Source organism: Eumetopias jubatus, unplaced genomic scaffold, assembly GCF_037043125.1.
Source record: "Eumetopias jubatus isolate StellerSeaLion01/CBP00866 unplaced genomic scaffold, mEumJub1_p1.0 scaffold_1, whole genome shotgun sequence".
NCBI classification, from domain to species: Eukaryota; Metazoa; Chordata; class Mammalia; order Carnivora; family Otariidae; genus Eumetopias; species Eumetopias jubatus.
In genome coordinates this window covers 124,182,884-124,195,265 of record NW_028274807.1, presented here as the reverse complement: position 1 = coordinate 124,195,265, position 12,382 = coordinate 124,182,884, and the positions used below count along the sequence as shown (strand labels likewise).

At 37.8% G+C, this 12,382-nt stretch overlaps 1 pseudogene; it reads right to left on the bottom strand.

Moving 5' to 3' along the window:
• Positions 1-11,179: 11,179 nt before the first annotated feature.
• On the bottom strand, positions 11,180-11,854 carry LOC114205723 (U2 small nuclear ribonucleoprotein B'' pseudogene; annotated as a pseudogene).
• Positions 11,855-12,382: the final 528 nt, after the last annotated feature.

The following is a 12,382-nucleotide window of genomic DNA, read 5'->3' as shown; positions in this document are numbered from 1 at the left end:
CCCTACCCTCCTTCCCTCCAGCAACCCTCAGTTTGCTTCCTATGCTTAAGAGTCTCTTATGGTTTGTCTCCCTTTCTGATTTCATCTTGTTTTATTTTTTCCTCTTCCCCTATGATCCTCACCTGAGTGAGATCATATGATACATGTCTTTCTCTGACTGACTTATTTCACTTCATAATGCCCTCTAGTTCCATCCACATCGTTGCAAATGGCAAGATTTCTTTTTTTTTTGATAGCTGAATAGTACTCCTTTGTGTGTGTGTGTGTGTGTGTGTGTGTGTGTGTGTGTATCACATCTTCTTTATCCATTCATCTGTCGATGGACATCTGGGCTCTTTCCATAGTTTGGCTATTGTGGACCTTGCTGTTAGAAGCATTGGGGGGGGCAGGTGCCCCTTAGAGCACTACATTTATATCTTTGGGGTAAATCCCTAGGAGTGCAATTGCTGGGTCATAGGATAGCTCTGTTTTCAACTTTTTGAGGAACCTCCATACTGTTTTCCAGAGTGGCTGCACCAGCTTGCATTCCCACCAATGGTGTAAGAGGGTTCCCTATCTCCGCATCCTCGCCAACATCTGTCATTTACTGACTTGTTAATTTTAGCCATTCTGACTGGTGTGAGGTGGTGTCTCCTTGTGTTTTTGATTTATATTTCCCTGATGCCGAGTAATGTTGAGCATATTTTCATGTGTTTGTTGGCCATTTGGATGTCTTCTTTGGAACAATGTCTGTTCATGTCTTCTGCCTATTTCTTAACTGGATTATTTGTTCTTTGGGTGTTGAGTTAACAAATGGAGATTTAGATTCAATGAAATTTCAGTCAGAATCCCAGCAGGTTTTATTTGTGAAGATTGGCTAATTGATTCCAAAATTGACATGGACGTGCAAAGGACTTAGAATAGCCAAAACAATTCTGAAAAAGAAAAAAAAAAGGATTTACATTATTACAGTTGGCCCTAGAATAGCATAGGGATTAGGGGCATCAACCCCCCATGCAGTTGAAAATCTGAGTATAACTTTTGGTTTTCCAAAAACTTTACTAATAGCAAGAACTAATAGAGATCCTTTTTTACTGCAGTATGCAATTTACTGGAGAGAGGAACTACTCTCATGGATATTATTAGTGTCACATGGTGTTTCAAGTGGATACTTGTAACACTTGAGCTCTCTGCAATAGCAACAGGAGGTGACTACAAAATTATTACAGTACAGTATGTACTATAGTTAATTTTATGAAATTATGATTTAATACTGCATATTTATGTTTATTTTTCTCTTGACTGGGAATAACACCATGTATGGTTTGTGTTTGTGTATGTAAGTTTTGATAAATTTTAATGTTTTATAATTGATTTGTGGATGTTTTATGGTAGTAAATGATAAAGTAGACTAGTACCTACATGTTATTTTATGCATTCATGACATACCTAACTTTTTCTTAGTTTTTTCAGTATTTCTAGACTATGTGGTTCATTGGTGAGGGTTTTCCTATTGTCACAAATTATCAACATTTTTTCCACTATATTGTTGAAAAATATCTGCAGGGGCGCCTGGGTGGCTCAGTTCGTTAAGTGTCCGACTCTAAATTTTGGCTCAGGTCGGGATCTCAGGGTTGTGGGATCAAGCCCTGTGTTGAGCTCTGTGCCTGGTGGGGAGTCTGCTAGAGGTTCTCTCTCTCCTTCCCTCCTCCTCACATGCTCTCTCTCTCTCTCTGAATAAATAAAAATAAAATCTTTAAAGAAAAAATATCTGCATATTAAGTGGACCCACATAGATCAAACCCATGTTGTTCAAGGGTCAAAGGTATTTTAAGACTTATGTAAAATACAATAATTAAGACAGAATGGTATTGGTGTATAAAGATAAAAGAGTAGGGAATGCAGAAATAAACCTCTATATATGGTTGTTTTTCATCAAAGGCTCCAACATGGGGACAGGATAGTCTTTTGAACAAATGGTGCTGGGTGATCTTCAAATTCAGCCTATTAACTACAGAAGAAAAATTGATTCATTGGATTATTAAAATTTAGGATTATTAAAAATTTAAAAGTAGTAAAATTAAGACCTACTTTTCAAAAGTTACTGCCAAGAAAATGAAAGGAAAGCTAAAGACCACGAGGTAATATTTATAGCTAAAATACACAAATGAATTTTTAGAACAGTAATCAAAGACAGCCTGAATGAGTTGAATAAATGCTTCACAAAAGAAGATATGTATCAATTGTTAAAAAGCGTATGAAAAAATTCTCAATATCATTGTCATCAGGGAAATGGAAATTAAATTCACAGTGAGATAGCACTTCATATGCACTAAAATGGGTAAAAGTAAAGTAACTGACAAATATCCAAAAGGATTTAGAGCCACTACAGCTCTCAGGTGTTGTTGATGAAAATATGAAATGGTAGAACCACTTTGGGAAACAGTTCTGCATGTTTTTATAAAATTAAACATACACTTGCCATGACTCAGCAATTCCACTATTAATTACCCAGAAAAAAATGAATATATACCCACAAAGACTTTTACTTGAATGTTCATAGCAGCTTTTAATTCATTAACAACCCAAACCAGAAATGACTCAAATTATAATCAACTGGTGAACAGAGAAGATAAATTTTGATACATTCATTTAGTAAAATACCTACTAAGCGGTAAAAAGGAATATACAATTAATCCATGCATTAACATGGATGAATATCAAAACCATTGTGCTAAGTGAGAGAAACCAAACTCAAAAGTATATATATTGTATGATTACATTCATATGAAGATCTGCAACTGGCAAAACTAATCTATGGTGATAGGAATCAGATCAGTGGTTGTCAAACACCGTAGGTTAGGGGAATTGGGAAAGGGCACAAGGATAGTTTTAGGGTATCATAAATGTTGTCTTTTTTAGGGCAGTGGTTACATGGTTCTTAAGTCTCGATGAATTTTATACTTAATATGTACATTTTTATTATATGTAAATTACACATCAATAAAGTTGATTTAACTCTTTTTTTCTTGAGATTTATGGATTTGACAGAGAGAGAGAGCATGCGCCTGTGCATGTGCATGCACAAGTGGGGTGGGGGGGAGGGAGAAGCAGACTACCCACTGAGCAGTGAGCCTGACTCTGGGGCTCCATCCCAGGACCTGAGCTGAGATCAAGAGTTGTGGTCACTTAACCGACTGAGCCACCCGAGTGCCCAAATAAAATTGACTTAAAATAAAAGTGAGGGGGCACCTGGGTGGCTCAGTAGGTTAAGCGTCTGCCTTCCCCTGGGGTCATGATCCCAGGGTCCTGGGATGGAGCCCCCACTGCAGGTAGTTTACTTCTCTCTCTCCCTCTGCCCCGCCACACCCCCTGGCCTCCCCCCCCCCCCGCCTCATTCATGCTGGTGCACGCTCTGTCTCATAAATAAATAACATCTTTAAAATAAAATAAAAGTGAGGCTCTAAAAAGCTGAGAGGAAGCTCTCCGTTTGTGAGTAGAATATGTCAATTAGTGGGTTTCACTGTAAGGGGATCATGTGATTAGATGGGATTTCTAATCTCTAGTAAAGGATTCTTTAATCCACATTGGGGAATGGGAGCTAGAGGTTTTTAGTGACCTGGATCTGGGCTGGGGAAAGTGGGCTTATTCAGAGTATAGACTTTTACTCAAATTTCAGTCTTTACCACCTTCTCTGTCTGCCCCCGAGGTTGGTGCTTTTCTGGTTCTGAGTTTGTGGAGTGCGAGTAGGGAGGGCTATTCCTTTGCAGACTTTTTCAAACAATCCCCGTATGTTCAGTCTTCTATCCTAGCCCATTTCCAAACCTAGGCCTTTATTGGGTTATGCAGGGTGAATTGGTTTGCTTGCCATTAGTATGCCTTCCTCCTCTACTCTTGTAAGTCGTTTATGTATCATTCCTGCTTCTGCTTTCTATCTTCATATATTGTGATTTGGGGCTACAGGTGTCTCTTAGGTTCTTTGAATATGGAGTTTAAATTCCTATTTTTATTCTTACTGTTTGGAGGATACCTTAAAACTGTAAAACCCATCCTGTACATTTTTAACTTCAGCAATATCAAGCTCCTTACAATTCTCCAAACACACCCAAGCCCTTTTCATATCTCTGTGCCTTTGTAGAATTCCTTTTTGCTTGTAAGGTGTAGTTTAATCCCTTCTTCACTTGGTAAGGCTCTTATCTTTCAAAATCCAGTTCTCTCCCTCCTAACTTTTCTTGTCTGCTGCTTCTGTAACTTTGTTTCACAACAAATCTTCATCAGAAATGGCTATATAGCAGTTTTCTGTGGAGGACTACCTGGAACCACTGGAAAATACTTGTTAGACTAATTGTAAACTGCTTAAAGTGGAAGAAATAGTAAGTGCTGAATGAACTCTGAAATTGTATGTGAACCACTTAGGCAGTTTGTAGGGATGAAAAGAGAGACAAAAGGCCTGGGAAGTGGGCAAGCAGCATATAACAAGACCTGAGGTGGAATAAATGTAAATATGCAGAATAATTAACTGTAATTTCCTGAGAAATCTATTCTCTCTAAACAACAGATGTTTAGACTGAAAAATTGTACTGCATATTTCATCAAGTCAAAGATGGTGAGGGGCGCCTGGGTGTCTCAGTTAGTTAAGCGTCTGCCTTTGGCTCAGGTCATGATCTGGGGTCCTGGGATTGAACCCCACATCGGTCACTCTGCTCAGCAGGGAGTCTTCTTCTCCTTCTCCCTCTGACCCTCCCCCCTGCTTGTGTTCATTCTCTCTCTCTCTCTCTCTCACTCTCAAATGAGTTTTTTTTAAAATGGTGAAACACTCATTTCATGTGCCATTAAGACAAAAAAAGTTCAAACTATTATACAATGCTTTTTTATCATTTAGAACTTTTTTTACTTATTGAAGGAGTTCTTTTAGACTTAATGTTGACAGGTATTTTTAATTCTATATCACTCTTATGCATACACTGTCTTTGGGACTATTCCATAGTCTGGGATTCCTTTGAAATTCCACTTGCTAAGGTTACCAGTGACCTTCATATTAGCAAACCCAATGGGTAATTTTTGTTTTGCCTTCACCTCTCTGCAGTATCCAACACTAGTGACCTCCATTTTGAGTCTCTCCTTCAGCCTCTTTGAAACTGTTTTCTCCTGGTTTCCATGTTACCTTTTTGGCTCTTCCTTCTTAGGTTCCCTCTAAGAATTCTGTTCCTCTGTTTAACCCAGAAATGCCAGTGAGCCCTATGCCTCAGCCCAGAGCTCTTCTCACTTTGTGCACTCACCCTGAGTAACCTCAGGGCTGCATCACCAACCCAATTCTTTCTGCTGACCTCCAGGTGCTTGTATTCACATTTCATCCAGTCATCACCACTTGGATATTCCACAGGTACCTCTTCAAACAACACATTCAGAATAACACTCTCTGTTTTGTATGGCCACTTTCCTTAAAACAAAAACAAAAATTCTGTGTTGGGCATAGCAACACTAGTCCCCCAAAACCCAAGCCTGAAACCCAAGATTCTTCCCTTTCACTTTCTCCTATTCTGTGAATTCTTCCTCTTCGACTATCTAATCAGTGCCCTCCTCTTTGTTAATTACTGCCACCTACTTGGTTTTGCTTCTTACCACTTCTTGCATGGATTATTACAGTAGTCTCCTAATTGACTTCCATGCCTCCATTCAGCTGCTAGAATGATCTTTCTAAAATATAAATTTCATCCTGTTATTCCCCAGCCTAAAAGGTCTTTGTTTTACTGTAGTTTTCAGAATTAAGTCCAGGCTCTTAATTTAGCACACAGGCCAGTCTGTGGTCTAGTTCCTGCTGCTCTCCTGGTGTCCTCTCCTCTTGCTTTCTACTCCCCCCAGTGAAATCAACTGGAACTGCTTGTAGTTCTGAAAGCTGTGCCATGTTAGGCCTCTGAGCCTTCACCTGTATGTTCCCTTCTGCCTATTCTTCCCCTTTTTTTTTTTTAAGATTTTATTTATCTATTTGACACAGAGAGAGAGAGCACAAGCAGGGGGAGCGGCAGAGGGAGAGAGAGAAGCAGGTTCCCTGTGGAGCAGGGCCTTGATCTCAGGACCCTGGGATCGTGACCTGAGCCAAAGGCAGACGACGCTTAACCGATTGAGCCACCCAGGCGCCCCCTTCCCTTCCTTTTTGTTTAATTTTCATTGGTCCTTCAAAACTAGGTACATACATTCCTTACTTTGGGGAAATCTTTCCTGACTCTTCAGTCAAATTTGGATGTTCTCTTTCAAAATAGGCCAACAGCGTGAAGAAAGGCTTCACAAATGAACACAAAATGTCTATGAGGTAAATAAAACAATGTTTAGGCACAATTTAAAATAATGCACCTCCTTTTTTTCATCTATCAAATTAGCAAAGATTTAAAGAGTGGTATCATTCAAGGAGAACATGGGGAAATGGATCTGATCCTATCCTGATATTGGAAGTAGAAATTTGTCATTTTTCTGGAGGAAAGACTGACTTTACATATCTAAGAATCTTTAAAATGTGTATGCATACATACACTACCCCTTTTGACTCAGCATTCTACTACGTGGAATATATCCTAAGAATATAACTAGACAACTCTGAAAAACATATGTATAAGACTGCTTATCACTGTTTATTTTAAAACAAAAAAAATAATAAGTAACCTAATTGTATATCAGTGGTAGATGGCTGAATTATTTTATCCATATGGTAAAATATTGTATGTCCATTAAAAATGATTTCGATCTGGGGCTCTTGGGTGGCACAGTCAGTTAAGCATCCAAGTCTTGGTTTTGGCTCAGGTTGTGAACTCATGGTGGTGAGATCAAGCTCTAGTCGGGCTCCATGCTCAGCACAGAGTCTGCTTCAGATTCTGTCTCCCTCTCCCCTCTGCCCCTTCCACTCATGCGTTTTCTCTCTCTCTCTGAAATAAATAAATCTAAAAAAAAAAATGATCTAGATCTGTTCTGACATGGAAGTATATTCATGAGATACTGCTAGTTTGAAGTAAGTTTTAAAATACATAGTATGGTCACACTTTTGTAAAAAATATACATTTATAAATTTTCATAAGAAAATGTCAGGATACATACCCATAAAAACATTAACTGCTTATTTTTGAATGGGTAATTAAAATGTTTTTACTTATGAACATTTTCTAACTTTTCTGAAAAGAATGTGTATTAATTGTGAGAGCAAATGGGGGACAACGGAAGCCCTGCCCTAGTGCTCCTGATTCCCACTGTGCTTGCTTCTCTCATTACCCTCACACAGGAAGTACACTCAGGGCCATCATAATGAATTATTTTGGGCCTGGCTCAGATTAGAAAATGTTTGATGAATGAATTATACCAGTAACAGCGATTGAACATTTCTTGTGTCGTAAGCCTTATTCTAAGCATTTGACATTGACATGTTCACTTAATCCTTGTGAGATGGGTAGTGTTATTATCTCTGTTTTACAGGTGAAAGAGGCCGACAGAAGTTAGCCAGCTTATATAAGACCACACAGCTGTAAGTGGCAGGGTGGGGATTCAACCCATGTAGCCTGGCTTTCACTTAGAAACACAAGATAGTGTGGTGGTTCTGAATTAGATAGACTATGATCTATCTCTGATTGAGACTAGTTGGATTAGATTCCATGTCTAGGATTCCAGCTAGACAGTTGGGCATCAGTTAATCATGGTCCGAACAAAAAAGGCAGAATTTGACACTCACAGATCTGAACCAAATACTGGGGAAGTAATCTTGGTCTCTTTGGCATTTTTATAAAAAGCTCAAATCATTTTAGACTGTAAGCTTCTCGTTGAAATTGGTGCCACCCCTTGGGGTTTGGCTTTGTTATATGCTTCCTCCCTCTTCCAGTTATGTCCCTTCAAAACTTTAACTTAGAGACCTAAATTTGCAATTAGTTCTTTAACTCTTCTTCCCACTTTTTTTTCTCAGTAAGGTTACTTATGGCAAATTCATCAGATTGCATTTTTAAAACCTACCAATCTTCATTTTTGCCATACCTCCTTTTTTTCCTTCATGTTTTCTTTTAAAGTCTTACATTTCTGAAAGCTACATTCCTATTATCTGGAACTACACTGTAATATAGTGGCTACTAGCCACATGCGGCTTTTTAAGTTATAATTAATTAATTAGAATGGGCAAAAAATTTAAACAGCACTTCTCCAAAGAAGATATGGGGCTGGTCAGTAAGCACAAGAAAAGATGTTTGACATCATTAGACATTAAGAAAATGTAAGTTAAAACCACAATGAGATAACAGCACACACCTATTAGAATGGCTAAAATGGAAAATACTGACAATGCCAAATGCTGAAAAGGATGTGAAACCAACCATATCTCTTGTCCTGGCGGGAATGTAAAATGGTACAGTTACTCAGGTGAATAGTTTGGCAGTTTCTTATAAAGATATACTTAAGGGGTGCCTGGGTCACTCACTTGGTTAAGTGTCTGACTTTGGCTCAGGTCATGATCTCAGGGTTCTGGGATTAAGCCCTGTGTGGGGCTTCCCGCTCAGTGGAGTCTGCTTGTCCCTCTCTCTCTCCCTCTGTCCCTCCCCCAACTCATGCTCCCTGTCTGTCTCTCTAAAAAAATAAAATCTTAAACAAACAACAACAACAAAAATATATATATATATAATTAACATACAACCCAACAGACTTATATTTATGCTAGAGAAATGAAAACTATTTCACACAAAAACCTGTGCACCAGTATTCACAACAGCTTTATTTGTAATAGCCAGAAAATGGAGACAGCATAAATATCCTTGAACGAGTGAATGGGTGAACAAACTGTGGTATATCCACACAATGGAATACAACTCAGCAATAAAAAGTAATGAACTGTTGATACATGTGGTGAAGTGAATGCCTCAGAATCATTCTATTAAGTGAGAGAAGAAAATATCAAAAGTTTATATACTTTATGGTTCCATACGTAAAACATTTTTGAAATAACAAAACTATAATGATGGAAAATAGATCCATGATTGTCAGGGTTAGGATTAGGGTGACTGTAACTTTATAGTCACAGGGTATATAAAGTCATAGGGTAATAGGAGGGGTTTTGGGGGGTGATGGGGGACAGTTCTGTATCCTGATTGTGGTGGTAGTTATTATAGAAGGAAGGGAGGAAGGAAGGAGTGAGTGCAAGTAAAACTGGTGAAATCTGAATAAAGTCTGTAGTTCAGTTAATAGTACCAATGTCAATTCCTGGTTTTGCTCATTATACTGTGGTGATGTGATGTAGGATGTTATCTTTGGAGGAAACTGGGGGAAGAGTACACAGGAACTCTCTCTACCACTTTTGCAACTTCTGTGTGAGTCTAAAACAATTTCAAAATTTCAAAATTTTTTTTTACTGAAATAAATTCAGGCTTTTTTTTTATTATGTTATATTAGTAATAAAATTAAAATTCAGCTCTTCAATTACACTAGCCAAATTTAAAGAGCTCAATAGCCTCATGTGGCTAATGGCAATCATATCAGAACAGATAGAGAATATTTCCATCAACACAGCATGTTTTATAGGGCAGCTGTGGTCTAAAAGCACATGTCTGTCTTTGGCCAGTGTTCTCTCTTCCTTGACTATTTCAAATTCTAATATCACACTAATACTTGTATTTTCTGTCATGTTACCTTATAAACTGGCTGTTTTGGTTATATCTAAGCTTAGAGAAATACTTCTTTAATTTCTCAAATTTCAGAGAAATAAAATAGTCTTTATGTTAATTTAGGAATTTATCACATGTTTTCATAGGTGTCTGGATATTTAAGTTTTCTAACACTCATGTATTTTGCCTCTGCACCAGTTTTATCTCCTATATTATCAACGGTATTAGGATATAGTCCTAGTATCTCTCACATAGTTATCCTGATATACTTTCTTAGTAATATCCTTTATTTTTCTTTCCTTTTATCCTTACTGAAAAGTTCTTTCAAAATCTTGGATTTCTGAAAAGGTGTATAGTTTTTCATGTTTGGTGCTATTTCTTCCCTGTCTTTTGTGCATCTTTTGGAAAGGTAATTCCTTCTATTGCCATGTTCTAGGATTTTGTCCCATAACACCTAGTTCCTCTTTGGCTTCTTTGCATTTTAAGTTAAGAATTACTGGGCACTTCCTTTAGTGTAAAACTTCTTTCTGCTTCATCTTCATCCTTCATGAGATCTAGGTTTTAGAGTTTTATATAAGCCACCATCTGAGATTTGAAGGTGAGGAAGTGGAGAATGACACAGTAACTCCAGATCCATTCATATAGCAACAAAGTTAAGACAATGAAGGACAAGAAGAATGGGGGGGTGACCCACTGAGGAAAACCACAAAGAGAGAAATAAGAGAGAATTAAGATTTATATCTTCCTGGGTAGAGAAATCTGATATTAAAATGATACCAGTGTTTTTTCAAAGTAATTCATAAGTTTATTGCAATTGGAATCAAATTCCAATAGCATTTTTCTTAAAACTTGACTATTCAAAAAGTCATCTGGAAGACCATCAAAGAACATTTGGAGTGTAAAAAAAAAATCATAATTAGGGATAAGGGAAGGAAAACCAGATAGTAAAACTTAATAAGACAACAGTAATTACAATAGGGTAGGACTGGCATAAAAACAGAGTAATCATTGGATCCAGAAGGCCAGGAAATGTGCTCTAGCATAAGAATTCAACAAAAGAAAGGGTTCTTCATGAATTAATTGTGTATGTAGTCATTAAGTCTCTAATACCTAAGTGAGCAAAGGATATGAAGAGACAATGTACCAGAAAAGAAATATAACAAATAAGAAAAAAAACAAACAAACAGTTTTCTAGCCTTGAAGAAATAAAAGTGAAAAGAATAAAGTTCTGTTTCTCATTAAGGGGGGGTAAAGATTTTTATTGTTAAAATGCCATTGCTATCAATGGTGTAGTGAAACTCATGCTCTCCTTTTCAGTCATAATCTCCTTCCTTTCATTGCTTTACTGCATCATCCTTTTTTTTAAAGAATAAAAATAAAAGTTTATTATACAAAATTGAGGCCTTCATATTTCATAGTTCACTAAGGCTAAAGAAAGACTAGGTATTTTTTAAAATCATTCACAAAAATTTCACTTTCACTACCCCTCATCCCGACTATTAAAAAATGGCTTGACCAAATGTTATCAAAACAAACACTATAAGTAACACCAAGTCCTTTAAAGACAACTATCCCATATGTTATTTCTTGGCATAGGTGATCTTCATGGCATGGGACGGTGTGATTTTAAATCCCTGTAAAGCATCCCTGGCAGCTCCAGCCTGTCCGTCATTTTCAAATTCAACAAAAGCAATCTCATGACTCCCAGGTACCAAACATACTTCCTTGAAGCCAAGAAACTGATTTAAACAGCATGGATAACATTATCTCATTAGTCTCTTCTGGTAAATTATTGAGGAATAAAATATAGTTTGGAGGGTAATCAGGGACCTGAGGATTTGGTGTTGAATTTCCTTGGGTATTTGCTGCATTTGGTGTTCCCTGACCAGGCTTTTTGTTTGCAGTGGTCACAGTCTGTTCCACAGTTTTCACTTTTTTCTTTTCCTTCTTTTCTTTGTCAGCAAAAGTGCCACACATTTTAGATATTATATCAGAATCTGTTTTTGCATACTGGATTCACATTGGTTTACCATAAAATGGAAATCCTTGTAACTGTCTCAAGGCATTTGTGGATGAGCCCGCTTCCTTAAAAATAACAAAGGCTTGCCCCCTCATCTTCATGGTCTTTAAAACTACAGATCTACAACGTGGCCAAACTGAGAAAACAGGTCATACAGGGATCTCTTCAACTCTCCTTTTTTAATTTTGTCATTCATATTGTTGATGTAAGTTGTATGATTTGGTCTGCTATCCATGTTATCCTGTTCAGATTGCCTGAGGCCTACGTTGGTTCCCCACGAACTGATTGCTGCATCATTCTTGATTTAGTAGTATTGCACACCTATCGTTCAGCAAATCCTACTGGCTCTACCTTTGACATATATACAGTATCTAAACTTCTCCATTATTACTATCCTGGTCCAAGCCCCCAAGCCTTCTTGCCCGATTTATTGCAGTAGCCCGTAATTTGCTTCTCTGCTTTTTATCTTGATCCTTCACAGTCTCTTCTGAACACAGCAGCCGGAATTACCAGTTTAAAATATAAGTCTGATCATGTCATTCCTCTGCTCGGTTGCCATCAGTTATTTCCCAGCTCACTCAGGATAAAGCCAAATTCATCGTAAATCTACAGATCCTGCATGATTTAAACTCCCACCTTTCCTTTCTGACCTCACCTCCCACACTGCCCCACTTGCTTTCTCTGTCCCAGTCACTTTAGCCTCCTTGTCTTTCTTATAGTACATCCCACCTCAGGGCCTTTGCACCTATGGCTATTGTGCCTG